The sequence below is a fragment of the Ascidiella aspersa genome, chromosome 4 (assembly GCF_963924565.1).
Source record: "Ascidiella aspersa chromosome 4, kaAscAspe10.2, whole genome shotgun sequence".
NCBI classification, from domain to species: domain Eukaryota; kingdom Metazoa; phylum Chordata; class Ascidiacea; order Phlebobranchia; family Ascidiidae; genus Ascidiella; species Ascidiella aspersa.
The window spans coordinates 24418258-24436916 of NC_139450.1; the positions used below are offsets into that span (position 1 = coordinate 24418258).

Here is an 18659-nt window from a genome sequence, read left to right on the forward strand (position 1 = left end):
TATTTTGCCTATGACAATTGGAATTCCTATGCGGTCACCCATCCAAGTACTAACCAATCCCGACGTTACTTAACTTCCGAGATCGGACGAGATCGGGTGCATTCAACCTGGTATGGTCGTGAGCAGTATTTCTCAACATTTTACGTCTAATCTATTTAAAAAAGTAAAAACTTAAATAAATCATATTTTGCCTACGACAATTGGTATTCCTGGCGGTCACCCATCCAAGTACTAACCAATCCCGACGTTGCTTAACTTCCGAGATCGGACGAGATGGGGTGCATTCAACCTGGTATGGTCGTATGCAGTATTGGTCAACATTTTTAGGTCTAATCTATTTAAAAATGTATAAACTTAAATAAATCATATTTTGCCTACGACAATTGGTATTCCTAGGCGGTCACCCATCCAAGTACTAACCAATCCCGACGTTGCTTAACTTCCGAGATCGGACGAGATCGGGTGCATTCAACCTGGTATGGTCGTATGCAGTATTGGTCAACATTTTTAGGTCTAATCTATTTAAAAATGTATAAACTTAAATAAATCATATTTTGCCTACGACAATTGGTATTCCTAGGCGGTCACCCATCCAAGTACTAAGCAATCCCGACGTTGCTTAACTTCCGAGATCGGACGAGATCGGGTGCATTCAACCTGGTATGGTCGTAAGCAGTATTTCTCAACATTGTACGTCTAATCTATTTAAAAAAGTAAAAACTTAAATAAATCATATTTTGCCTACGACAATTGGTATTCCTAGGCGGTCACCCATCCAAGTACTAACCAATCCCGACGTTGCTTAACTTCCGAGATCGGACGAGATCGGGTGCATTCAACCTGGTATGGTAGTAGACAGTATTGGTCAACATTTATGGTCTAATCTATTTAAAAATGTAAAAACTTAAACAAATCATATTGTGCCTAAGACAATTGGTATTCCTAGGCGGTCACCCATCCAAGTACTAACCAATCCCGACGTTGCTTAACTTCCGAGATCGGACGAGATGGGGTGCATTCAACCTGGTATGGTCGTATGCAGTATTGGTCAACATTTTTAGGTCTAATCTATTTAAAAATGTATAAACTTAAATAAATCATATTTTGCCTACGACAATTGGTATTCCTAGGCGGTCACCCATCCAAGTACTAACCAATCCCGACGTTGCTTAACTTCCGAGATCGGACGAGATCGGGTGCATTCAACCTGGTATGTTCGTAGCCAGTATTGGTCAACATTTTTTGGTCTTATCTATTTAAAAATGTAAAAACTTAAATAAATTATATTTTGCCTACGACAATTGGTATTCCTAGGCGGTTACCCATCCAAGTACTAACCAATCCCGACGTTGCTTAACTTCCGAGATCGGACGAGAACGGGTGTATTCAACCTGGTATGGTCGTAGACAGTATTGGTCAACATTTATGGTCTAATCTATTTAAAAATGTAAAAACTTAAATAAATGATATTATGCCTACGATAATTGGTATTCCTAGGCGGTTACCCATCCAAGTACTAACCAATCCCGACGTTGCTTAACTTCCGAGATCGGACGAGAACGGGTGTATTCAACCTGGTATGGTCGTAGACAGTATTGGTCAACATTTATGGTCTAATCTATTTAAAAATGTAAAAACTTAAATAAATGATATTATGCCTACGATAATTGGTATTCCTAGGCGGTCACCCATCCAAGTACTAACCAATCCCGACGTTGCTTAACTTCCGAGATCGGACGAGATCGGGTGCATTCAACCTGGTATGGTCGTAGACAGTATTGGTCAACATTTTTTGGTCTAAAATCTTTAAAAATGTTAGCATTTAAATATATTTTAAAAATCATATTTTGCCTATGACAATTGGTATTGCTAGGCGGTCACCCATCCAAGTACTAACCAATCCCGACGTTACTTAACTTCCGAGATCGGACGAGATCGGGTGCATTCAACCTGGTATGGTCGTAAGCAGTGTTTCTCAACATTTTACGTCTAATCTATTTAAAAAAGTAAAAACTTAAATAAATCATATTTTGCCTACGACAATTGGTATTCCTAGGCGGTCACCCATCCAAGTACTAACCAATCCCGACTTTGCTTAACTTCCGAGATCGGACGAGATCGGGTGCATTCAACCTGGTATGGTCGTAGACAGTATTGGTCAACATTTATGGTCTAATTTATTTAAAAATGTAAAAACTTAAACAAATCATATTGTGCCTACGACAATTGGTATTCCTAGGCGGTCACCCATCCAAGTACTAACCAATCCCGACGTTGCTTCACTTCCGAGATCGGACGAGATGGGGTGCATTCAACCTGGTATGGTCGTAGCCAGTATTGGTCAACATTTTTAGGTCTAATCTATTTAAAAATGTAAAAACTTAAATAAATCATATTTTGCCTACGAAAATTGGTATTCCTAGGCGGTCACCCATCCAAGTACTAACCAATCCCGACGTTGCTTAACTTCCGAGATCGGACGATATCGGGTGCATTCAACCTGGTATGTTCGTAGCCAGTATTGGTCAACATTTTTTGGTCTAATCTATTTACAAATGTGAAAACTTAAATAAATCATATTTTGCCTACGACAATTGGTATTCCTAGGCGGTCACCCATCCAAGTACTAACCAATCCCGACGTTGCTTAACTTCCGAGATCGGACGAGATCGGGTGCATTCAACCTGGTATGGTCGTAGACAGTATTGGTCAACATTTATGGTCTAATCTATTTAAAAATGTAAAAACTTAAATAAATGATATTATGCCTACGACAATTGGTATTCCTAGGCGGTCACCCATCCAAGTACTAACCAATCCCGACGTAGCATAACTTCCGAGATCGGACTAGATCGGGAGCATTCAACCTGGTATGGTCGTAGAGAGTATTGGTCAACATTTTTTGGTCTAAAATCTTTGAAAATGTTAACATTTAAATATATTTTAAAAATCATATTTTGTCTATGACAATTGGTATTGCTAGGCGGTCACCCATCCAAGTACTAACCAATCCCGACGTTGCTTAACTTCCGAGATCGGACGAGATCGGGTGCATTCAACCTGGTATGGTCGTAGACAGTATTGGTCAACATTTATGGTCTAATGTATTTAAAAATATAAAAACTTGAATAAATGATATTATGCCTACGACAATTGGTATTCCTAGGCGGTCACCCATCCAAGTACTAACCAATCCCGACGTAGCATAACTTCCGAGATCGGACTAGATCGGGAGCATTCAACCTGGTATGGTCGTAGAGAGTATTGGTCAACATTTTTTGGTCTAAAATCTTTGAAAATGTTAACATTTAAATATATTTTAAAAATCATATTTTGTCTATGACAATTGGTATTGCTAGGCGGTCACCCATCCAAGTACTAACCAATCCCGACGTTGCTTAACTTCCGAGATCGGACGAGATCGGGTGCATTCAACCTGGTATGGTCGCAGCCAGTATTGGTCAACATTTTTTGGTCTAATCTATTTAAAAATGTAAAAACTTAAATAAATCATATTTTGCCTACGACAATTGGTCTTCCTAGGCGGTCACCCATCCAAGTACTAACCAATCCCGACGTTGCTTAACTTCCGAGATCGGACGAGATCGTGTGCATTCAACCTGGTATGGTCGTGGACAGTATTGGTCAACATTTATGGTCTAATCTATTTAAAAATGTAAAACTTAAATAAATCATATTGTGCCTACGACAATTGGTATTCCTAGGCGGTCACCCATCCAAGTACTAACCAATCCCAACGCTGCTTAACTTCCGAGATCGGACGAGATCGGGTGCATTGAACCTGGTATGGTCGTAGACAGTGTTGGTAAACATTTTTTGGTCTAAAATCTTTAAAATGCTAACATTTAAATATATTTTAAAAATAATATTTTGCTTATGACAGTTGGTATTCCTAGGCGGTCACCCATCCAAGTAGCAACCAATCCCGATGTTGCTTAACTTCCGAGATCGGACGAGATCGTGTGCATTCAACCTGGTTTGGTCGTAGACAGTATTGGTCAACATTTTTTGGTCTAAAATCTTCAAAAATGTTAACATTTAAATATATTTTATAAATCATATTTTGCCTATGACAATTGGAATTCCTATGCGGTCACCCATCCAAGTACTAATCAATCCCGACGTTGCTTAACTTCCGAGATCGGACGAGATCGGGTGCATTCAACCTGGTATGGTCGTAAGCACTATTTCTCAACATTTTACGTCTAATCTATTTAAAAAAGTAAAAACTTAAATAAATCATATTGTGCCTACGACAATTGGTATTCCTAGGCGGTCACCCATCCAAGTACTAACCAATCCCGACGTTGCTTAACTTCCGAGATCGGACGAGATGGGGTGCATTCAACCTGGTATGGTCGTATGCAGTATTGGTCAACATTTTTAGGTCTAATCTATTTAAAAATGTAAAAACTTAAATAAATCATATTTTGCCTACGACAATTGGTATTCCTAGGCGGTTACCCATCCAAGTACTAACCAATCCCGACGTTGCTTAACTTCCGAGATCGGACGAGATCGGGTGTATTCAACCTGGTATGGTCGTAGACAGTATTGGTCAACATTTATGGTCTAATCTATTTAAAAATGTAAAAACTTAAGTAAATGATATTATGCCTACGACAATTGGTATTCCTAGGCGGTCACCCATCCAAGTACTAACCAATCCCGACGTTGCTTAACTTCCGAGATCGGACGAGATCGGGTGCATTCAACCTGGTATGGTCGTAGACAGTATTGGTCAACATTTTTTGGTCTAAAATCTTTAAAAATGTTAACATTTAAATATATTTTAAAAATCATATTTTGCCTATGACAATTGGTATTGCTAGGCGGTCACCCATCCAAGTACTAACCAATCCCGACTTTACTTAACTTCCGAGATCGGACGAGATCGGGTGCATTCAACCTGGTATGGTCGTAAGCAGTATTTCTCAACATTTTACGTCTAATCTATTTAAAAAAGTAAAAACTTAAATAAATCATATTTTGCCTACGACAATTGGTATTCCTAGGCGGTCACCCATCCAAGTACTAACCAATCCCGACGTTGCTCAACTTCCGAGATCGGACGAGATCGGGTGCATTCAACCTGGTATGGTCGTAGACAGTATTGGTCAACATTTATGGTCTAATCTATTTAAAAATGAAAAAACTTAAACAAATCATATTGTGCCTACGACAATTGGTATTCCTAGGCGGTCACCCATCCAAGTACTAACCAATCCCGACGTTGCTTAACTTCCGAGATCGGACGAGATGGGGTGCATTCAACCTGGTATGGTCGTAGCCAGTATTGGTCAACATTTTTAGGTCTAATCTATTTAAAAATGTAAAAACATAAATAAATCATATTTTGCCTACGACAATTGGTATTCCTAGGCGGTCACCCATCCAAGTACTAACCAATCCCGACGTTGCTTAACTTCCGAGATCGGACGATATCGGGTGCATTCAACCTGGTATGTTCGTAGCCAGTATTGGTCAACATTTTTTGGTCTAATCTATTTAAAAATGTAAAAACTTAAATAAATCATATTTTGCCTACCACAATTGGTATTCCTAGGCGGTCACCCATCCAAGTACTAACCAATCCCGACGTTGCTTAACTTCCGAGATCGGACGAGATCGGGTGCATTCAACCTGGTATGGTCGTAGAGAGTATTGGTCAACATTTTTTGGTCTAAAATCTTTGAAAATGTTAACATTTAAATATATTTTAAAAATCATATTTTGCCTATGACAATTGGTATTGCTAGGCGGTCACCCATCCAAGTACTAACCAATCCCGACGTTGCTTAACTTCCGAGATCGGACGAGATCGGGTGCATTCAACCTGGTATGGTCGTAGCCAGTATTGGTCAACATTTTTTGGTCTAATCTATTTAAAAATGTAAAAACTTAAATAAATCATATTTTGCCTACGACAATTGGTATTCCTAGGCGGTCACCCATCCAAGTACTAACCAATCCCGACGTTGCTTAACTTCCGAGATCGGACGAGATCGGATGCATTCAACCTGGTATGGTCGTAAGCAGTATTTCTCAACCTTTTATGTCTATTCTAATTTAAAAATAAAAACTTTAATAAATCATATTTTGCCTACGACAATTGGTATTCCTAGGCGGTCACCCATCCAAGTACTAACCAATCCCGACGTTGCTTAACTTCCGAGATCGGAGGAGATCGGGTGCATTCAACCTGGTATGGTCGTAGACAGTATTGGTCAACATTTATGATCTAATCAATTTGAAAATGTAAAAACTTAAATAAATCATATTTTGCCTACGACAATTGGTATTCCTAGGTATGGTCGTAGCCAGTATTGGTCAACATTTTTTGGTCTAATCTATTTAAAAATGTAAAAACTTAAATAAATCTTATTTTGCCTACGACAATTGGTATTCCTAGGCGGTCACCCATCCAAGTACTAACCAATCCGGACGTTGCTTAACTTCCGAGATCGGACAAGATCGGGTGCATTCAACCTGGTATGGTCGTAGACAGTAATCGTCAACATTTATGGTCTAATCTATTTAAAAATGTAAAAACTTAAATAAATCATATTGTGCCTACGACAATTGGTATTGCTAGGCGGTCACCCATCCAAGTACTTACCAATCCCGACGTTGCTTCACTTCCGAGATCGGACGAGATCGTGTGCATTCAACCTGGTATGGTCGTGGACAGTATTGGTCAACATTTATGGTCTAATCTATTTAAAAATGTAAAACTTAAATAAATCATATTGTGCCTACGACAATTGGTATTCCTAGGCGGTCACCCATCCAAGTACTAACCAATCCCAACGTTGCTTAACTTCCGAGATCGGACGAGATCGGGTGCATTGAACCTGGTATGGTCGTAGACAGTGTTGGTAAACATTTTTTGGTCTAAAATCTTTAAAATGCTAACATTTAAATATATTTTAAAAATAATATTTTGCCTATGACAATTGGTATTCCTAGGCGGTCACCCATCCAAGTAGCAACCAATCCCGATGTTGCTTAACTTCCGAGATCGGACGAGATCGTGTGCATTCAACCTGGTTTGGTCGTAGACAGTATTGGTCAACATTTTTTGGTCTAAAATCTTCAAAAATGTTAACATTTAAATATATTTTATAAATCATATTTTGCCTATGACAATTGGAATTCCTATGCGGTCACCCATCCAAGTACTAATCAATCCCGACGTTGCTTAACTTCCGAGATCGGACGAGATCGGGTGCATTCAACCTGGTATGGTCGTAAGCACTATTTCTCAACATTTTACGTCTAATCTATTTAAAAAAGTAAAATTTAAATAAATCATATTTTGCCTAGGACAATTGGTATTCCTAGGCGGTCACCCATCCAAGTACTAACCAATCCGGACGTTGCTTAACTTCCGAGATCGGACAAGATCGGGTGCATTCAACCTGGTATGGTCGTAGACAGTAATCGTCAACATTTATGGTCTAATCTATTTAAAAATGTAAAAACTTAAATAAATCATATTGTGCCTACGACAATTGGTATTGCTAGGCGGTCACCCATCCAAGTACTAACCAATCCCGACGTTGCTTCACTTCCGAGATCGGACGAGATCGTGTGCATTCAACCTGGTATGGTCGTGGACAGTATTGGTCAACATTTATGGTCTAATCTATTTAAAAATGTAAAACTTAAATAAATCATATTGTGCCTACGACAATTGGTATTCCTAGGCGGTTACCCATCCAAGTACTAACCAATCCCAACGTTGCTTAACTTCCGAGATCGGACGAGATCGGGTGCATTGAACCTGGTATGGTCGTAGACAGTGTTGGTAAACATTTTTTGGTCTAAAATCTTTAAAATGCTAACATTTAAATATATTTTAAAAATAATATTTTGCCTATGACAATTGGTATTCCTAGGCGGTCACCCATCCAAGTACTAATCAATCCCGATGTTGCTTAACTTCCGAGATCGGACGAGATCGTGTGCATTCAACCTGGTTTGGTCGTAGACAGTATTGGTCAACATTTTTTGGTCTAAAATCTTCAAAAATGTTAACATTTAAATATATTTTATAAATCATATTTTGCCTATGACAATTGGAATTCCTATGCGGTCACCCATCCAAGTACTAATCAATCCCGACGTTGCTTAACTTCCGAGATCGGACGAGATCGGGTGCATTCAACCTGGTATGGTCGTAAGCACTATTTCTCAACATTTTACGTCTAATCTATTTAAAAAAGTAAAAACTTAAATAAATCATATTTTGCCTACGACAATTGGTATTCCTAGGCGGTCACCCATCCAAGTACTAACCAATCCCGACGTTGCTTAACTTCCGAGATCGGACGAGATCGGGTGCATTCAACCTGGTATGGTCGTAGACAGTATTGGTCAACATTTATGGACTAATCTATTTAAAAATGTAAAAACTTAAACAAATCATATTGTGCCTACGACAATTGGTATTCCTAGGCGGTCACCCATCCAAGTACTAACCAATCCCGACGTTGCTTAACTTCCGAGATCGGACGAGATGGGGTGCATTCAACCTGGTATGGTCGTATGCAGTATTGGGCAACATTTTTAGGTCTAATCTATTTAAAAATGTAAAAACTTAAATAAATCATATTTTGCCTACGACAATTGGTATTCCTAGGCGGTCACCCATCCAAGTACTAACCAATCCCGACGTTGCTTAACTTCCGAGATCGGACGAGATCGGGTGCATTCAACCTGGTATGTTCGTAGCCAGTATTGGTCAACATTATTTGGTCTAATCTATTTAAAAATGTAAAAACTTAAATAAATCATATTTTGCCTACGACAATTGGTATTCCTAGGCGGTCACCCATCCAAGTACTAACCAATCCCGACGTTGCTTAACTTCCGAGATCGGACGAGATCGGGTGCATTCAACCTGGTATGGTCGTAGACAGTATTGGTCAACATTTATGGTCTAATCTATTTAAAAATGTAAAAACTTAAATAAATGATATTATGCCTACGACAATTGGTATTCCTAGGCGGTCACCCATTCAAGTACTAACCAATCCCGACGTTGCTTAACTTCCGAGATCGGACGAGATCGGGTGCATTCAACCTGGTATGGTCGTAGACAGTATTGGTCAACATTTTTTGGTCTAAAATCTTCAAAAATGTTAACATTTAAATATATTTTAAAAATCATATTTTGCCTATGACAATTGGTATTGCTAGGCGGTCACCCATCCAAGTACTAACCAATCCCGACGTTACTTAACTTCCGAGATCGGACGAGATCGGGTGCATTCAACCTGGTATGGTCGTAGCCAGTATTGGTCAACATTTTTTGGTCTAATCTATTTAAAAATGTAAAAACTTAAATAAATCATATTTTGCCTTCGACAATTGGTATTCCTAGGCGGTCACCCATCCAAGTACTAACCAATCCCGACTTTACTTAACTTCCGAGATCGGACGAGATCGGGTGCATTCAACCTGGTATGGTCGTAAGCAGTATTTCTCAACATTTTACGTCTAATCTATTTAAAAAAGTAAAAACTTAAATAAATCATATTTTGCCTACGACAATTGGTATTCCTAGGCGGTCACCCATCCAAGTACTAACCAATCCCGACGTTGCTTAACTTCCGAGATCGGACGAGATCGGGTGCATTCAACCTGGTATGGTCGTAGACAGTATTGGTCAACATTTATGGTCTAATCTATTTAAAAATGAAAAAACTTAAACAAATCATATTGTGCCTACGACAATTGGTATTCCTAGGCGGTCACCCATCCAAGTACTAACCAATCCCGACGTTGCTTAACTTCCGAGATCGGACGAGATGGGGTGCATTCAACCTGGTATGGTCGTATGCAGTATTGGGCAACATTTTTAGGTCTAATCTATTTAAAAATGTAAAAACTTAAATAAATCATATTTTGCCTACGACAATTGGTATCCCTAGGCGGTCACCCATCCAAGTACTAACCAATCCCGACGTTGCTTAACTTCCGAGATCGGACGAGATCGGGTGCATTCAACCTGGTATGTTCGTAGCCAGTATTGGTCAACATTTTTTGGTCTAATCTATTTAAAAATGTAAAAACTTAAATAAATCATATTTTGCCTACGACAATTGGTATTCCTAGGCGGTCACCCATCCAAGTACTAACCAATCCCGACGTTGCTTAACTTCCGAGATCGGACGAGATCGGGTGCATTCAACCTGGTATGGTCGTAGACAGTATTGGTCAACATTTATGGTCTAATCTATTTAAAAATGTAAAAACTTAAATAAATGATATTATGCCTACGACAATTGGTATTCCTAGGCGGTCACCCATTCAAGTACTAACCAATCCCGACGTTGCTTAACTTCCGAGATCGGACGAGATCGGGTGCATTCAACCTGGTATGGTCGTAGACAGTATTGGTCAACATTTTTTGGTCTAAAATCTTCAAAAATGTTAACATTTAAATATATTTTAAAAATCATATTTTGCCTATGACAATTGGTATTGCTAGGCGGTCACCCATCCAAGTACTAACCAATCCCGACGTTACTTAACTTCCGAGATCGGACGAGATCGGGTGCATTCAACCTGGTATGGTCGTAGCCAGTATTGGTCAACATTTTTTGGTCTAATCTATTTAAAAATGTAAAAACTTAAATAAATCATATTTTGCCTTCGACAATTGGTATTCCTAGGCGGTCACCCATCCAAGTACTAACCAATCCCGACGTTGCTTAACTTCCGAGATCGGACGAGATCGGATGCATTCAACCTGGTATGGTCGTAAGCAGTATTTCTCAACATTTTATGTCTATTCTATTTTAAAAATAAAAACTTAATTAAATCATATTTTGCCTACGACAATTGGTATTCCTAGGCGGTCACCCATCCAAGTACTAACCAATCCCGACGTTGCTTAACTTCCGAGATCGGAGGAGATCGGGTGCATTCAACCTGGTATGGTCGTAGACAGTATTGGTCAACATTTATGGTCTAATCAATTTAAAAATGTAAAAACTTAAATAAATCATATTGTGCCTACGACAATTGGTATTCCTAGGTATGGTCGTAGCCAGTATTGGTCAACATTTTTTGGATTAATCTATTTAAAAATGTAAAAACTTAAATAAATCTTATTTTGCCTACGACAATTGGTATTCCTAGGCGGTCACCCATCCAAGTACTAACCAATCCCGACGTTGATTAACTTCCGAGATCGGACGAGATCGGGTGCATTCAACCTGGTATGGTCGTAGACAGTAATCGTCAACATTTATGGTCTAATCTATTTAAAAATGCAAAAACTTAAATAAATCATATTGTGCCAACGACAATTGGTATTCCTAGGCGGTCACCCTTCCAAGTACTAACCAATCCCGACGTTGCTTAACTTTCGAAATCGGACGAGATCGTGTGCATTCAACCTGGTATGGTCGTGGACAGTATTGGTCAACATTTATGGTCTAATCTATTTAAAAATGTAAAACTTAAATAAATCATATTGTGCCTACGACAATTGGTATTCCTAGGCGGTCACCCATCCAAGTACTAACCAATCCCAACGTTGCTTAACTTCCGAGATCGGACGAGATCGGGTGCATTGAACCTGGTATGGTCGTAGACAGTGTTGGTAAACATATTTTGGTCTAAAATCTTTAAAATGCTAACATTTAAATATATTTTAAAAATAATATTTTGCCTATGACAATTGGTATTCCTAGGCGGTCCCCCATCCAAGTACCAACCAATCCCGATGTTGCTTAACTTCCGAGATCGGACGAGATCGTGTGCATTCAACCTGGTTTGGTCGTAGACAGTATTGGTCAACATTTTTTGGTCTAGAATCTTTAAAAATTTTAACATTTAAATATATTTTAAAAATAATATTTTGCCTATGACAATTGGTATTGCTAGGCGGTCACCCATCCAAGTACTAACCAATCCCGACGTTGCTTAACTTCCGAGATCGGACGAGATCGGGTGCATTCAACCTGGTATGGTCGTAGACAGTATTGGTCAACATTTTTTGGTCTAAAATCTTCAAAAATGTTAACATTTAAATATATTTTATAAATCATATTTTGCCTATGACAATTGGAATTCCTATGCGGTCACCCATCCAAGTACTAACCAATCCCGACGTTGCTTAACTTCCGAGATCGGACGAATCGGGTGCATTCAACCTGGTATGGTCGTAAGCAGTATTTATCAACATTTTACGTCTAATCTATTTAAAAAAGTAAAAACTTAAATAAATCATATTTTGCCTACGACAATTGGTATTCCTAGGTGGTCACCGATCCAAGTACTAACCAATCCCGACGTTGCTTAACTTCCGAGATCGGACGAGATCGGGTGCATTCAACCTGGTATGGTCGTAGACAGTATTGGGCAACATTTATGGTCTAATCTATTTAAATATGTAAAAACTTAAATAAATCATATTGTGCCTACGACAATTGGTATTCCTAGGCGGTCACCCATCCAAGTACTAACCAATCCCGACGTTGCTTAACTTCCCAGATCGGACGAGATCGGGTGCATTCAACCTGGTATGGTCGTAAGCAGTATTTCTCAACATTTTGCGTCTAATCTATTTAAAAAAGTAAAAACTTAAATAAATCATATTTTGCATACGACAATTGGTATTCCTAGGCGGTCACCCATCCAAGTACTAACCAATCCCGACGTTGCTTAACTTCCGAGATCGGACGAGATCGGGTGCATTCAACCTGGTATGGTCGTAGACAGTATTGGTCAACATTTATGGTCTAATCTATTTAAAGATGTAAAAACTTAAATAAATCATATTGTGCCTGCGACAATTGGTATTCCTAGGCGGTCACCAATCCAAGTACTAACCAATCCCGACGTTGCTTAACTTCCGAGATCGGACGAGATCGGGTGCATTCAACCTGGTATGGTCGTAGACAGTATTGGTCAAAATTTTTTGGTCTAAAATCTTTAAAAATGTTAACATTTAAATATATTTTAAAAATCATATTTTGCCTATGACAATTGGTATTGCTAGGCGGTCACCCATCCAAGTACTAACCAATCCCGACTTTACTTAACTTCCGAGATCGGACGAGATCGGGTGCATTCAACCTGGTATGGTCGTAAGCAGTATTTCTCAACATTTTACGTCTAATCTATTTAAAAAAGTAAAAACTTAAATAAATCATATTTTGCCTACGACAATTGGTATTCCTAGGCGGTCACCCATCCAAGTACTAACCAATCCCGACGTTGCTTAACTTCCGAGATCGGACGAGATCGGGTGCATTCAACCTGGTATGGTCGTAGACAGTATTGGTCAACATTTATGGTCTAATCTATTTAAAAATGAAAAAACTTAAACAAATCATATTGTGCCTACGACAATTGGTATTCCTAGGCGGTCACCCATCCAAGTACTAACCAATCCCGACGTTGCTTAACTTCCGAGATCGGACGAGATGGGGTGCATTCAACCTGGTATGGTCGTAGCCAGTATTGGTCAACATTTTTAGGTCTAATCTATTTAAAAATGTAAAAATTAAATAAATCATATTTTGCCTACGACAATTGGTATTCCTAGGCGGTCACCCATCCAAGTACTAACCAATCCCGACGTTGCTTAACTTCCGAGATCGGACGATATCGGGTGCATTCAACCTGGTATGTTCGTAGCCAGTATTGGTCAACATTTTTTGGTCTAATCTATTTAAAAATGTAAAAACTTAAATAAATCATATTTTGCCTACCACAATTGGTATTCCTAGGCGGTCACCCATCCAAGTACTAACCAATCCCGACGTTGCTTAACTTCCGAGATCGGACGAGATCGGGTGCATTCAACCTGGTATGGTCGTAGACAGTATTGGTCAACATTTATGGTCTAATCTTTTTAAAAATGTAACAACTTAAATAAATGATATTATGCCTACGACAATTGGTATTCCTAGGCGGTCACCCATCCAAGTACTAACCAATCCCGACGTTGCTTAACTTCCGAGATCGGTGAAGATAGGGTGCATTCAACCTGGTATGGTTGTAGAGAGTATTGGTCAACATTTTTTGGTCTAAAATCTTTGAAAATGTTAACATTTAAATATATTTTAAAAATCATATTTTGCCTATGACAATTGGTATTGCTAGGCGGTCACCCATCCAAGTACTAACCAATCCCGACGTTGCTTAACTTCCGAGATCGGACGAGATCGGGTGCATTCAACCTGGTATGGTCGTAGCCAGTATTGGTCAACATTTTTTGGTCTAATCTATTTAAAAATGTAAAAACTTAAATAAATCATATTTTGCCTACGACAATTGGTATTCCTAGGCGGTCACCCATCCAAGTACTAACCAATCCCGACGTTGCTTAACTTCCGAGATCGGACGAGATCGGATGCATTCAACCTGGTATGGTCGTAAGCAGTATTTCTCAACCTTTTATGTCTATTCTAATTTAAAAATAAAAACTTAAATAAATCATATTTTGCCTACGACAATTGGTATTCCTAGGCGGTCACCCATCCAAGTACTAACCAATCCCGACGTTGCTTAACTTCCGAGATCGGAGGAGATCGGGTGCATTCAACCTGGTATGGTCGTAGACAGTATTGGTCAACATTTATGATCTAATCAATTTGAAAATGTAAAAACTTAAATAAATCATATTGTGCCTACGACAATTGGTATTCCTAGGTATGGTCGTAGCCAGTATTGGTCAACATTTTTTGGTCTAATCTATTTAAAAATGTAAAAACTTAAATAAATCTTATTTTGCCTACGACAATTGGTATTCCTAGGCGGTCACCCATCCAAGTACTAACCAATCCGGACGTTGCTTAACTTCCGAGATCGGACAAGATCGGGTGCATTCAACCTGGTATGGTCGTAGACAGTAATCGTCAACATTTATGGTCTAATCTATTTAAAAATGTAAAAACTTAAATAAATCATATTGTGCCTACGACAATTGGTATTGCTAGGCGGTCACCCATCCAAGTACTAACCAATCCCGACGTTGCTTCACTTCCGAGATCGGACGAGATCGTGTGCATTCAACCTGGTATGGTCGTGTACAGTATTGGTCAACATTTATGGTCTAATCTATTTAAAAATGTAAAACTTAAATAAATCATATTGTGCCTACGACAATTGGTATTCCTAGGCGGTCACCCATCCAAGTACTAACCAATCCCAACGTTGCTTAACTTCCGAGATCGGACGAGATCGGGTGCATTGAACCTGGTATGGTCGTAGACAGTGTTGGTAAACATTTTTTGGTCTAAAATCTTTAAAATGCTAACATTTAAATATATTTTATAAATCATATTTTGCCTATGACAATTGGAATTCCTATGCGGTCACCCATCCAAGTACTAATCAATCCCGACGTTGCTTAACTTCCGAGATCGGACGAGATCGGGTGCATTCAACCTGGTATGGTCGTAAGCACTATTTCTCAACATTTTACGTCTAATCTATTTAAAAAAGTAAAATTTAAATAAATCATATTTTGCCTACGACAATTGGTATTCCTAGGCGGTCACCCATCCAAGTACTAACCAATCCGGACGTTGCTTAACTTCCGAGATCGGACAAGATCGGGTGCATTCAACCTGGTATGGTCGTAGACAGTAATCGTCAACATTTATGGTCTAATCTATTTAAAAATGTAAAAACTTAAATAAATCATATTGTGCCTACGACAATTGGTATTGCTAGGCGGTCACCCATCCAAGTACTAACCAATCCCGACGTTGCTTCACTTCCGAGATCGGACGAGATCGTGTGCATTCAACCTGGTATGGTCGTGGACAGTATTGGTCAACATTTATGGTCTAATCTATTTAAAAATGTAAAACTTAAATAAATCATATTGTGCCTACGACAATTGGTATTCCTAGGCGGTTACCCATCCAAGTACTAACCAATCCCAACGTTGCTTAACTTCCGAGATCGGACGAGATCGGGTGCATTGAACCTGGTATGGTCGTAGACAGTGTTGGTAAACATTTTTTGGTCTAAAATATTTAAAATGCTAACATTTAAATATATTTTAAAAATAATATTTTGCCTATGACAATTGGTATTCCTAGGCGGTCACCCATCCAAGTAGCAACCAATCCCGATGTTGCTTAACTTCCGAGATCGGACGAGATCGTGTGCATTCAACCTGGTTTGGTCGTAGACAGTATTGGTCAACATTTTTTGGTCTAAAATCTTCAAAAATGTTAACATTTAAATATATTTTATAAATCATATTTTGCCTATGACAATTGGAATTCCTATGCGGTCACCCATCCAAGTACTAATCAATCCCGACGTTGCTTAACTTCCGAGATCGGACGAGATCGGGTGCATTCAACCTGGTATGGTCGTAAGCACTATTTCTCAACATTTTACGTCTAATCTATTTAAAAAAGTAAAAACTTAAATAAATCATATTTTGCCTACGACAATTGGTATTCCTAGGCGGTCACCCATCCAAGTACTAACCAATCCCGACGTTGCTTAACTTCCGAGATCGGACGAGATCGGGTGCATTCAACCTGGTATGGTCGTAGACAGTATTGGTCAACATTTATGGACTAATCTATTTAAAAATGTAAAAACTTAAACAAATCATATTGTGCCTACGACAATTGGTATTCCTATGCGGTCACCCATCCAAGTACTAACCAATCCCGACGTTGCTTAACTTCCGAGATCGGACGAGATGGGGTGCATTCAACCTGGTATGGTCGTATGCAGTATTGGGCAACATTTTTAGGTCTAATCTATTTAAAAATGTAAAAACTTAAATAAATCATATTTTGCCTACGACAATTGGTATTCCTAGGCGGTCACCCATCCAAGTACTAACCAATCCCGACGTTGCTTAACTTCCGAGATCGGACGAGATCGGGTGCATTCAACCTGGTATGTTCGTAGCCAGTATTGGTCAACATTTTTTGGTCTAATCTATTTAAAAATGTAAAAACTTAAATAAATCATATTTTGCCTACGACAATTGGTATTCCTAGGCGGTCACCCATCCAAGTACTAACCAATCCCGACGTTGCTTAACTTCCGAGATCGGACGAGATCGTGTGCATTCAACCTGGTTTGGTCGTAGACAGTATTGGTCAACATTTTTTGGTCTAGAATCTTTAAAAATTTTAACATTTAAATATATTTTAAAAATAATATTTTGCCTATGACAATTGGTATTGCTAGGCGGTCACCCATCCAAGTACTAACCAATCCCGACGTTGCTTAACTTCCGAGATCGGACGAGATCGGGTGCATTCAACCTGGTATGGTCGTAGACAGTATTGGTCAACATTTTTTGGTCTAAAATCTTCAAAAATGTTAACATTTAAATATATTTTATAAATCATATTTTGCCTATGACAATTGGAATTCCTATGCGGTCACCCATCCAAGTACTAACCAATCCCGACGTTGCTTAACTTCCGAGATCGGACGAGATCGGGTGCATTCAACCTGGTATGGTCGTAAGCAGTATTTATCAACATTTTACGTCTAATCTATTTAAAAAAGTAAAAACTTAAATAAATCATATTTTGCCTACGACAATTGGTATTCCTAGGTGGTCACCCATCCAAGTACTAACCAATCCCGACGTTGCTTAACTTCCGAGATCGGACGAGATCGGGTGCATTCAACCTGGTATGGTCGTAGACAGTATTGGGCAACATTTATGGTCTAATCTATTTAAATATGTAAAAACTTAAATAAATCATATTGTGCCTACGACAATTGGTATTCCTAGGCGGTCACCCATCCAAGTACTAACCAATCCCGACGTTGCTTAACTTCCCAGATCGGACGAGATCGGGTGCATTCAACCTGGTATGGTCGTAAGCAGTATTTCTCAACATTTTGCGTCTAATCTATTTAAAAAAGTAAAAACTTAAATAAATCATATTTTGCATACGACAATTGGTATTCCTAGGCGGTCACCCATCCAAGTACTAACCAATCCCGACGTTGCTTAACTTCCGAGATCGGACGAGATCGGGTGCATTCAACCTGGTATGGTCGTAGACAGTATTGGTCAACATTTATGGTCTAATCTATTTAAATATGTAAAAACTTAAATAAATCATATTGTGCCTGCGACAATTGGTATTCCTAGGCGGTCACCAATCCAAGTACTAACCAATCCCGACGTTGCTTAACTTCCGAGATCGGACGAGATCGGGTGCATTCAACCTGGTATGGTCGTAGACAGTATTGGTCAAAATTTTTTGGTCTAAAATCTTTAAAAATGTTAACATTTAAATATATTTTAAAAATCATATTTTGCCTATGACAATTGGTATTGCTAGGCGGTCACCCATCCAAGTACTAACCAATCCCGACTTTACTTAACTTCCGAGATCGGACGAGATCGGGTGCATTCAACCTGGTATGGTCGTAAGCAGTATTTCTCAACATTTTACGTCTAATCTATTTAAAAAAGTAAAAACTTAAATAAATCATATTTTGCCTACGACAATTGGTATTCCTAGGCGGTCACCCATCCAAGTACTAACCAATCCCGACGTTGCTTAACTTCCGAGATCGGACGAGATCGGGTGCATTCAACCTGGTATGGTCGTAGACAGTATTGGTCAACATTTATGGTCTAATCTATTTAAAAATGAAAAAAC

The 18659-nt window shown here is 38.9% G+C and overlaps 40 non-coding genes and 59 pseudogenes across 40 annotated transcripts; all 99 read right to left on the bottom strand.

Annotated features, from left to right (window-relative positions):
• Window positions 1-5: 5 nt before the first annotated feature.
• Window positions 6-124, bottom strand: LOC146154124 (5S ribosomal RNA; annotated as a pseudogene).
• A 64-nt stretch (window positions 125-188) lies between these two features.
• Window positions 189-306, bottom strand: LOC146154125 (5S ribosomal RNA; annotated as a pseudogene).
• Window positions 307-371: 65 nt separating this feature from the next.
• LOC146154126 (5S ribosomal RNA) lies at window positions 372-490 on the bottom strand. Its single transcript, XR_014495924.1, has one exon. It is a non-coding gene; the product is annotated as a 5S ribosomal RNA (ribosomal RNA).
• Window positions 491-555: 65 nt separating this feature from the next.
• On the bottom strand, window positions 556-674 carry LOC146154127 (5S ribosomal RNA). Its single transcript, XR_014496885.1, has one exon. It is a non-coding gene; the product is annotated as a 5S ribosomal RNA (ribosomal RNA).
• Window positions 675-738: 64 nt separating this feature from the next.
• On the bottom strand, window positions 739-857 carry LOC146154128 (5S ribosomal RNA). Its single transcript, XR_014497755.1, has one exon. It is a non-coding gene; the product is annotated as a 5S ribosomal RNA (ribosomal RNA).
• Window positions 858-921: 64 nt separating this feature from the next.
• LOC146154129 (5S ribosomal RNA) lies at window positions 922-1040 on the bottom strand (annotated as a pseudogene).
• A 65-nt stretch (window positions 1041-1105) lies between these two features.
• On the bottom strand, window positions 1106-1224 carry LOC146154130 (5S ribosomal RNA). Its single transcript, XR_014498264.1, has one exon. It is a non-coding gene; the product is annotated as a 5S ribosomal RNA (ribosomal RNA).
• Window positions 1225-1289: 65 nt separating this feature from the next.
• Window positions 1290-1408, bottom strand: LOC146154131 (5S ribosomal RNA). Its single transcript, XR_014497474.1, has one exon. It is a non-coding gene; the product is annotated as a 5S ribosomal RNA (ribosomal RNA).
• A 64-nt stretch (window positions 1409-1472) lies between these two features.
• Window positions 1473-1591, bottom strand: LOC146154132 (5S ribosomal RNA; annotated as a pseudogene).
• Window positions 1592-1655: 64 nt separating this feature from the next.
• LOC146154133 (5S ribosomal RNA) lies at window positions 1656-1774 on the bottom strand. Its single transcript, XR_014496123.1, has one exon. It is a non-coding gene; the product is annotated as a 5S ribosomal RNA (ribosomal RNA).
• A 74-nt stretch (window positions 1775-1848) lies between these two features.
• LOC146154134 (5S ribosomal RNA) lies at window positions 1849-1967 on the bottom strand (annotated as a pseudogene).
• A 64-nt stretch (window positions 1968-2031) lies between these two features.
• Window positions 2032-2150, bottom strand: LOC146154135 (5S ribosomal RNA). The gene has a single exon (XR_014496839.1). It is a non-coding gene; the product is annotated as a 5S ribosomal RNA (ribosomal RNA).
• Window positions 2151-2214: 64 nt separating this feature from the next.
• On the bottom strand, window positions 2215-2333 carry LOC146154136 (5S ribosomal RNA; annotated as a pseudogene).
• A 65-nt stretch (window positions 2334-2398) lies between these two features.
• On the bottom strand, window positions 2399-2517 carry LOC146154137 (5S ribosomal RNA; annotated as a pseudogene).
• Window positions 2518-2582: 65 nt separating this feature from the next.
• LOC146154138 (5S ribosomal RNA) lies at window positions 2583-2701 on the bottom strand. Its single transcript, XR_014495011.1, has one exon. It is a non-coding gene; the product is annotated as a 5S ribosomal RNA (ribosomal RNA).
• Window positions 2702-2765: 64 nt separating this feature from the next.
• LOC146154139 (5S ribosomal RNA) lies at window positions 2766-2884 on the bottom strand (annotated as a pseudogene).
• Window positions 2885-2958: 74 nt separating this feature from the next.
• On the bottom strand, window positions 2959-3077 carry LOC146154140 (5S ribosomal RNA; annotated as a pseudogene).
• A 64-nt stretch (window positions 3078-3141) lies between these two features.
• On the bottom strand, window positions 3142-3260 carry LOC146154141 (5S ribosomal RNA; annotated as a pseudogene).
• A 74-nt stretch (window positions 3261-3334) lies between these two features.
• On the bottom strand, window positions 3335-3453 carry LOC146154142 (5S ribosomal RNA; annotated as a pseudogene).
• Window positions 3454-3518: 65 nt separating this feature from the next.
• Window positions 3519-3637, bottom strand: LOC146154143 (5S ribosomal RNA; annotated as a pseudogene).
• A 63-nt stretch (window positions 3638-3700) lies between these two features.
• On the bottom strand, window positions 3701-3819 carry LOC146154144 (5S ribosomal RNA). The gene has a single exon (XR_014498333.1). It is a non-coding gene; the product is annotated as a 5S ribosomal RNA (ribosomal RNA).
• Window positions 3820-3892: 73 nt separating this feature from the next.
• On the bottom strand, window positions 3893-4011 carry LOC146154145 (5S ribosomal RNA; annotated as a pseudogene).
• A 74-nt stretch (window positions 4012-4085) lies between these two features.
• On the bottom strand, window positions 4086-4204 carry LOC146154146 (5S ribosomal RNA; annotated as a pseudogene).
• Window positions 4205-4268: 64 nt separating this feature from the next.
• LOC146154147 (5S ribosomal RNA) lies at window positions 4269-4387 on the bottom strand (annotated as a pseudogene).
• A 65-nt stretch (window positions 4388-4452) lies between these two features.
• On the bottom strand, window positions 4453-4571 carry LOC146154148 (5S ribosomal RNA). The gene has a single exon (XR_014495595.1). It is a non-coding gene; the product is annotated as a 5S ribosomal RNA (ribosomal RNA).
• Window positions 4572-4635: 64 nt separating this feature from the next.
• Window positions 4636-4754, bottom strand: LOC146154149 (5S ribosomal RNA). The gene has a single exon (XR_014495012.1). It is a non-coding gene; the product is annotated as a 5S ribosomal RNA (ribosomal RNA).
• A 74-nt stretch (window positions 4755-4828) lies between these two features.
• Window positions 4829-4947, bottom strand: LOC146154150 (5S ribosomal RNA; annotated as a pseudogene).
• A 64-nt stretch (window positions 4948-5011) lies between these two features.
• LOC146154151 (5S ribosomal RNA) lies at window positions 5012-5130 on the bottom strand. The gene has a single exon (XR_014497282.1). It is a non-coding gene; the product is annotated as a 5S ribosomal RNA (ribosomal RNA).
• A 64-nt stretch (window positions 5131-5194) lies between these two features.
• On the bottom strand, window positions 5195-5313 carry LOC146154152 (5S ribosomal RNA; annotated as a pseudogene).
• Window positions 5314-5378: 65 nt separating this feature from the next.
• Window positions 5379-5497, bottom strand: LOC146154153 (5S ribosomal RNA; annotated as a pseudogene).
• Window positions 5498-5562: 65 nt separating this feature from the next.
• Window positions 5563-5681, bottom strand: LOC146154154 (5S ribosomal RNA; annotated as a pseudogene).
• A 74-nt stretch (window positions 5682-5755) lies between these two features.
• Window positions 5756-5874, bottom strand: LOC146154155 (5S ribosomal RNA; annotated as a pseudogene).
• Window positions 5875-5939: 65 nt separating this feature from the next.
• LOC146154156 (5S ribosomal RNA) lies at window positions 5940-6058 on the bottom strand. The gene has a single exon (XR_014496727.1). It is a non-coding gene; the product is annotated as a 5S ribosomal RNA (ribosomal RNA).
• A 63-nt stretch (window positions 6059-6121) lies between these two features.
• On the bottom strand, window positions 6122-6240 carry LOC146154157 (5S ribosomal RNA). The gene has a single exon (XR_014496058.1). It is a non-coding gene; the product is annotated as a 5S ribosomal RNA (ribosomal RNA).
• A 168-nt stretch (window positions 6241-6408) lies between these two features.
• Window positions 6409-6527, bottom strand: LOC146154158 (5S ribosomal RNA; annotated as a pseudogene).
• Window positions 6528-6591: 64 nt separating this feature from the next.
• Window positions 6592-6710, bottom strand: LOC146154159 (5S ribosomal RNA; annotated as a pseudogene).
• A 63-nt stretch (window positions 6711-6773) lies between these two features.
• On the bottom strand, window positions 6774-6892 carry LOC146154160 (5S ribosomal RNA). Its single transcript, XR_014497538.1, has one exon. It is a non-coding gene; the product is annotated as a 5S ribosomal RNA (ribosomal RNA).
• A 73-nt stretch (window positions 6893-6965) lies between these two features.
• On the bottom strand, window positions 6966-7084 carry LOC146154161 (5S ribosomal RNA; annotated as a pseudogene).
• A 74-nt stretch (window positions 7085-7158) lies between these two features.
• On the bottom strand, window positions 7159-7277 carry LOC146154162 (5S ribosomal RNA; annotated as a pseudogene).
• Window positions 7278-7340: 63 nt separating this feature from the next.
• On the bottom strand, window positions 7341-7459 carry LOC146154163 (5S ribosomal RNA; annotated as a pseudogene).
• A 64-nt stretch (window positions 7460-7523) lies between these two features.
• Window positions 7524-7642, bottom strand: LOC146154164 (5S ribosomal RNA; annotated as a pseudogene).
• Window positions 7643-7705: 63 nt separating this feature from the next.
• Window positions 7706-7824, bottom strand: LOC146154165 (5S ribosomal RNA). The gene has a single exon (XR_014498154.1). It is a non-coding gene; the product is annotated as a 5S ribosomal RNA (ribosomal RNA).
• Window positions 7825-7897: 73 nt separating this feature from the next.
• On the bottom strand, window positions 7898-8016 carry LOC146154166 (5S ribosomal RNA; annotated as a pseudogene).
• A 74-nt stretch (window positions 8017-8090) lies between these two features.
• Window positions 8091-8209, bottom strand: LOC146154167 (5S ribosomal RNA; annotated as a pseudogene).
• A 64-nt stretch (window positions 8210-8273) lies between these two features.
• LOC146154168 (5S ribosomal RNA) lies at window positions 8274-8392 on the bottom strand. Its single transcript, XR_014495013.1, has one exon. It is a non-coding gene; the product is annotated as a 5S ribosomal RNA (ribosomal RNA).
• A 64-nt stretch (window positions 8393-8456) lies between these two features.
• On the bottom strand, window positions 8457-8575 carry LOC146154169 (5S ribosomal RNA; annotated as a pseudogene).
• Window positions 8576-8640: 65 nt separating this feature from the next.
• Window positions 8641-8759, bottom strand: LOC146154170 (5S ribosomal RNA). Its single transcript, XR_014498265.1, has one exon. It is a non-coding gene; the product is annotated as a 5S ribosomal RNA (ribosomal RNA).
• Window positions 8760-8824: 65 nt separating this feature from the next.
• LOC146154171 (5S ribosomal RNA) lies at window positions 8825-8943 on the bottom strand. The gene has a single exon (XR_014495014.1). It is a non-coding gene; the product is annotated as a 5S ribosomal RNA (ribosomal RNA).
• Window positions 8944-9007: 64 nt separating this feature from the next.
• Window positions 9008-9126, bottom strand: LOC146154172 (5S ribosomal RNA). Its single transcript, XR_014495718.1, has one exon. It is a non-coding gene; the product is annotated as a 5S ribosomal RNA (ribosomal RNA).
• A 74-nt stretch (window positions 9127-9200) lies between these two features.
• On the bottom strand, window positions 9201-9319 carry LOC146154173 (5S ribosomal RNA; annotated as a pseudogene).
• Window positions 9320-9384: 65 nt separating this feature from the next.
• LOC146154174 (5S ribosomal RNA) lies at window positions 9385-9503 on the bottom strand (annotated as a pseudogene).
• Window positions 9504-9567: 64 nt separating this feature from the next.
• On the bottom strand, window positions 9568-9686 carry LOC146154175 (5S ribosomal RNA). The gene has a single exon (XR_014495015.1). It is a non-coding gene; the product is annotated as a 5S ribosomal RNA (ribosomal RNA).
• A 64-nt stretch (window positions 9687-9750) lies between these two features.
• LOC146154176 (5S ribosomal RNA) lies at window positions 9751-9869 on the bottom strand (annotated as a pseudogene).
• A 65-nt stretch (window positions 9870-9934) lies between these two features.
• LOC146154177 (5S ribosomal RNA) lies at window positions 9935-10053 on the bottom strand (annotated as a pseudogene).
• Window positions 10054-10118: 65 nt separating this feature from the next.
• LOC146154178 (5S ribosomal RNA) lies at window positions 10119-10237 on the bottom strand. Its single transcript, XR_014495017.1, has one exon. It is a non-coding gene; the product is annotated as a 5S ribosomal RNA (ribosomal RNA).
• Window positions 10238-10301: 64 nt separating this feature from the next.
• Window positions 10302-10420, bottom strand: LOC146154179 (5S ribosomal RNA). Its single transcript, XR_014495719.1, has one exon. It is a non-coding gene; the product is annotated as a 5S ribosomal RNA (ribosomal RNA).
• A 74-nt stretch (window positions 10421-10494) lies between these two features.
• On the bottom strand, window positions 10495-10613 carry LOC146154180 (5S ribosomal RNA; annotated as a pseudogene).
• Window positions 10614-10678: 65 nt separating this feature from the next.
• On the bottom strand, window positions 10679-10797 carry LOC146154181 (5S ribosomal RNA; annotated as a pseudogene).
• A 63-nt stretch (window positions 10798-10860) lies between these two features.
• Window positions 10861-10979, bottom strand: LOC146154182 (5S ribosomal RNA). The gene has a single exon (XR_014496060.1). It is a non-coding gene; the product is annotated as a 5S ribosomal RNA (ribosomal RNA).
• A 168-nt stretch (window positions 10980-11147) lies between these two features.
• On the bottom strand, window positions 11148-11266 carry LOC146154183 (5S ribosomal RNA). Its single transcript, XR_014496383.1, has one exon. It is a non-coding gene; the product is annotated as a 5S ribosomal RNA (ribosomal RNA).
• A 64-nt stretch (window positions 11267-11330) lies between these two features.
• LOC146154184 (5S ribosomal RNA) lies at window positions 11331-11449 on the bottom strand (annotated as a pseudogene).
• Window positions 11450-11512: 63 nt separating this feature from the next.
• Window positions 11513-11631, bottom strand: LOC146154185 (5S ribosomal RNA). The gene has a single exon (XR_014497540.1). It is a non-coding gene; the product is annotated as a 5S ribosomal RNA (ribosomal RNA).
• Window positions 11632-11704: 73 nt separating this feature from the next.
• LOC146154186 (5S ribosomal RNA) lies at window positions 11705-11823 on the bottom strand (annotated as a pseudogene).
• Window positions 11824-11897: 74 nt separating this feature from the next.
• On the bottom strand, window positions 11898-12016 carry LOC146154187 (5S ribosomal RNA; annotated as a pseudogene).
• A 74-nt stretch (window positions 12017-12090) lies between these two features.
• On the bottom strand, window positions 12091-12208 carry LOC146154188 (5S ribosomal RNA; annotated as a pseudogene).
• A 64-nt stretch (window positions 12209-12272) lies between these two features.
• Window positions 12273-12391, bottom strand: LOC146154189 (5S ribosomal RNA). The gene has a single exon (XR_014498045.1). It is a non-coding gene; the product is annotated as a 5S ribosomal RNA (ribosomal RNA).
• Window positions 12392-12455: 64 nt separating this feature from the next.
• On the bottom strand, window positions 12456-12574 carry LOC146154190 (5S ribosomal RNA; annotated as a pseudogene).
• A 64-nt stretch (window positions 12575-12638) lies between these two features.
• Window positions 12639-12757, bottom strand: LOC146154191 (5S ribosomal RNA). Its single transcript, XR_014496898.1, has one exon. It is a non-coding gene; the product is annotated as a 5S ribosomal RNA (ribosomal RNA).
• A 64-nt stretch (window positions 12758-12821) lies between these two features.
• Window positions 12822-12940, bottom strand: LOC146154192 (5S ribosomal RNA; annotated as a pseudogene).
• A 74-nt stretch (window positions 12941-13014) lies between these two features.
• LOC146154193 (5S ribosomal RNA) lies at window positions 13015-13133 on the bottom strand (annotated as a pseudogene).
• A 64-nt stretch (window positions 13134-13197) lies between these two features.
• LOC146154194 (5S ribosomal RNA) lies at window positions 13198-13316 on the bottom strand. Its single transcript, XR_014495018.1, has one exon. It is a non-coding gene; the product is annotated as a 5S ribosomal RNA (ribosomal RNA).
• Window positions 13317-13380: 64 nt separating this feature from the next.
• On the bottom strand, window positions 13381-13499 carry LOC146154195 (5S ribosomal RNA; annotated as a pseudogene).
• A 64-nt stretch (window positions 13500-13563) lies between these two features.
• On the bottom strand, window positions 13564-13682 carry LOC146154196 (5S ribosomal RNA; annotated as a pseudogene).
• Window positions 13683-13747: 65 nt separating this feature from the next.
• Window positions 13748-13866, bottom strand: LOC146154197 (5S ribosomal RNA). The gene has a single exon (XR_014497493.1). It is a non-coding gene; the product is annotated as a 5S ribosomal RNA (ribosomal RNA).
• Window positions 13867-13930: 64 nt separating this feature from the next.
• LOC146154198 (5S ribosomal RNA) lies at window positions 13931-14049 on the bottom strand (annotated as a pseudogene).
• Window positions 14050-14123: 74 nt separating this feature from the next.
• LOC146154199 (5S ribosomal RNA) lies at window positions 14124-14242 on the bottom strand (annotated as a pseudogene).
• Window positions 14243-14307: 65 nt separating this feature from the next.
• On the bottom strand, window positions 14308-14426 carry LOC146154200 (5S ribosomal RNA). Its single transcript, XR_014496728.1, has one exon. It is a non-coding gene; the product is annotated as a 5S ribosomal RNA (ribosomal RNA).
• A 63-nt stretch (window positions 14427-14489) lies between these two features.
• Window positions 14490-14608, bottom strand: LOC146154201 (5S ribosomal RNA). The gene has a single exon (XR_014496061.1). It is a non-coding gene; the product is annotated as a 5S ribosomal RNA (ribosomal RNA).
• A 168-nt stretch (window positions 14609-14776) lies between these two features.
• On the bottom strand, window positions 14777-14895 carry LOC146154202 (5S ribosomal RNA; annotated as a pseudogene).
• Window positions 14896-14959: 64 nt separating this feature from the next.
• On the bottom strand, window positions 14960-15078 carry LOC146154203 (5S ribosomal RNA; annotated as a pseudogene).
• A 63-nt stretch (window positions 15079-15141) lies between these two features.
• On the bottom strand, window positions 15142-15260 carry LOC146154204 (5S ribosomal RNA). The gene has a single exon (XR_014497541.1). It is a non-coding gene; the product is annotated as a 5S ribosomal RNA (ribosomal RNA).
• Window positions 15261-15333: 73 nt separating this feature from the next.
• On the bottom strand, window positions 15334-15452 carry LOC146154205 (5S ribosomal RNA; annotated as a pseudogene).
• A 63-nt stretch (window positions 15453-15515) lies between these two features.
• On the bottom strand, window positions 15516-15634 carry LOC146154206 (5S ribosomal RNA; annotated as a pseudogene).
• Window positions 15635-15698: 64 nt separating this feature from the next.
• Window positions 15699-15817, bottom strand: LOC146154207 (5S ribosomal RNA; annotated as a pseudogene).
• Window positions 15818-15880: 63 nt separating this feature from the next.
• LOC146154208 (5S ribosomal RNA) lies at window positions 15881-15999 on the bottom strand. Its single transcript, XR_014498155.1, has one exon. It is a non-coding gene; the product is annotated as a 5S ribosomal RNA (ribosomal RNA).
• A 73-nt stretch (window positions 16000-16072) lies between these two features.
• Window positions 16073-16191, bottom strand: LOC146154209 (5S ribosomal RNA; annotated as a pseudogene).
• Window positions 16192-16265: 74 nt separating this feature from the next.
• LOC146154210 (5S ribosomal RNA) lies at window positions 16266-16384 on the bottom strand (annotated as a pseudogene).
• Window positions 16385-16448: 64 nt separating this feature from the next.
• Window positions 16449-16567, bottom strand: LOC146154211 (5S ribosomal RNA). The gene has a single exon (XR_014495019.1). It is a non-coding gene; the product is annotated as a 5S ribosomal RNA (ribosomal RNA).
• A 64-nt stretch (window positions 16568-16631) lies between these two features.
• LOC146154212 (5S ribosomal RNA) lies at window positions 16632-16750 on the bottom strand (annotated as a pseudogene).
• A 65-nt stretch (window positions 16751-16815) lies between these two features.
• On the bottom strand, window positions 16816-16934 carry LOC146154213 (5S ribosomal RNA). Its single transcript, XR_014498266.1, has one exon. It is a non-coding gene; the product is annotated as a 5S ribosomal RNA (ribosomal RNA).
• Window positions 16935-16999: 65 nt separating this feature from the next.
• Window positions 17000-17118, bottom strand: LOC146154214 (5S ribosomal RNA; annotated as a pseudogene).
• Window positions 17119-17192: 74 nt separating this feature from the next.
• Window positions 17193-17311, bottom strand: LOC146154215 (5S ribosomal RNA; annotated as a pseudogene).
• A 74-nt stretch (window positions 17312-17385) lies between these two features.
• On the bottom strand, window positions 17386-17504 carry LOC146154216 (5S ribosomal RNA). The gene has a single exon (XR_014497889.1). It is a non-coding gene; the product is annotated as a 5S ribosomal RNA (ribosomal RNA).
• Window positions 17505-17568: 64 nt separating this feature from the next.
• Window positions 17569-17687, bottom strand: LOC146154217 (5S ribosomal RNA). The gene has a single exon (XR_014495737.1). It is a non-coding gene; the product is annotated as a 5S ribosomal RNA (ribosomal RNA).
• Window positions 17688-17751: 64 nt separating this feature from the next.
• Window positions 17752-17870, bottom strand: LOC146154218 (5S ribosomal RNA; annotated as a pseudogene).
• A 64-nt stretch (window positions 17871-17934) lies between these two features.
• LOC146154219 (5S ribosomal RNA) lies at window positions 17935-18053 on the bottom strand. The gene has a single exon (XR_014496899.1). It is a non-coding gene; the product is annotated as a 5S ribosomal RNA (ribosomal RNA).
• A 64-nt stretch (window positions 18054-18117) lies between these two features.
• On the bottom strand, window positions 18118-18236 carry LOC146154220 (5S ribosomal RNA; annotated as a pseudogene).
• Window positions 18237-18310: 74 nt separating this feature from the next.
• LOC146154221 (5S ribosomal RNA) lies at window positions 18311-18429 on the bottom strand (annotated as a pseudogene).
• A 64-nt stretch (window positions 18430-18493) lies between these two features.
• Window positions 18494-18612, bottom strand: LOC146154222 (5S ribosomal RNA). Its single transcript, XR_014495020.1, has one exon. It is a non-coding gene; the product is annotated as a 5S ribosomal RNA (ribosomal RNA).
• Window positions 18613-18659: the final 47 nt, after the last annotated feature.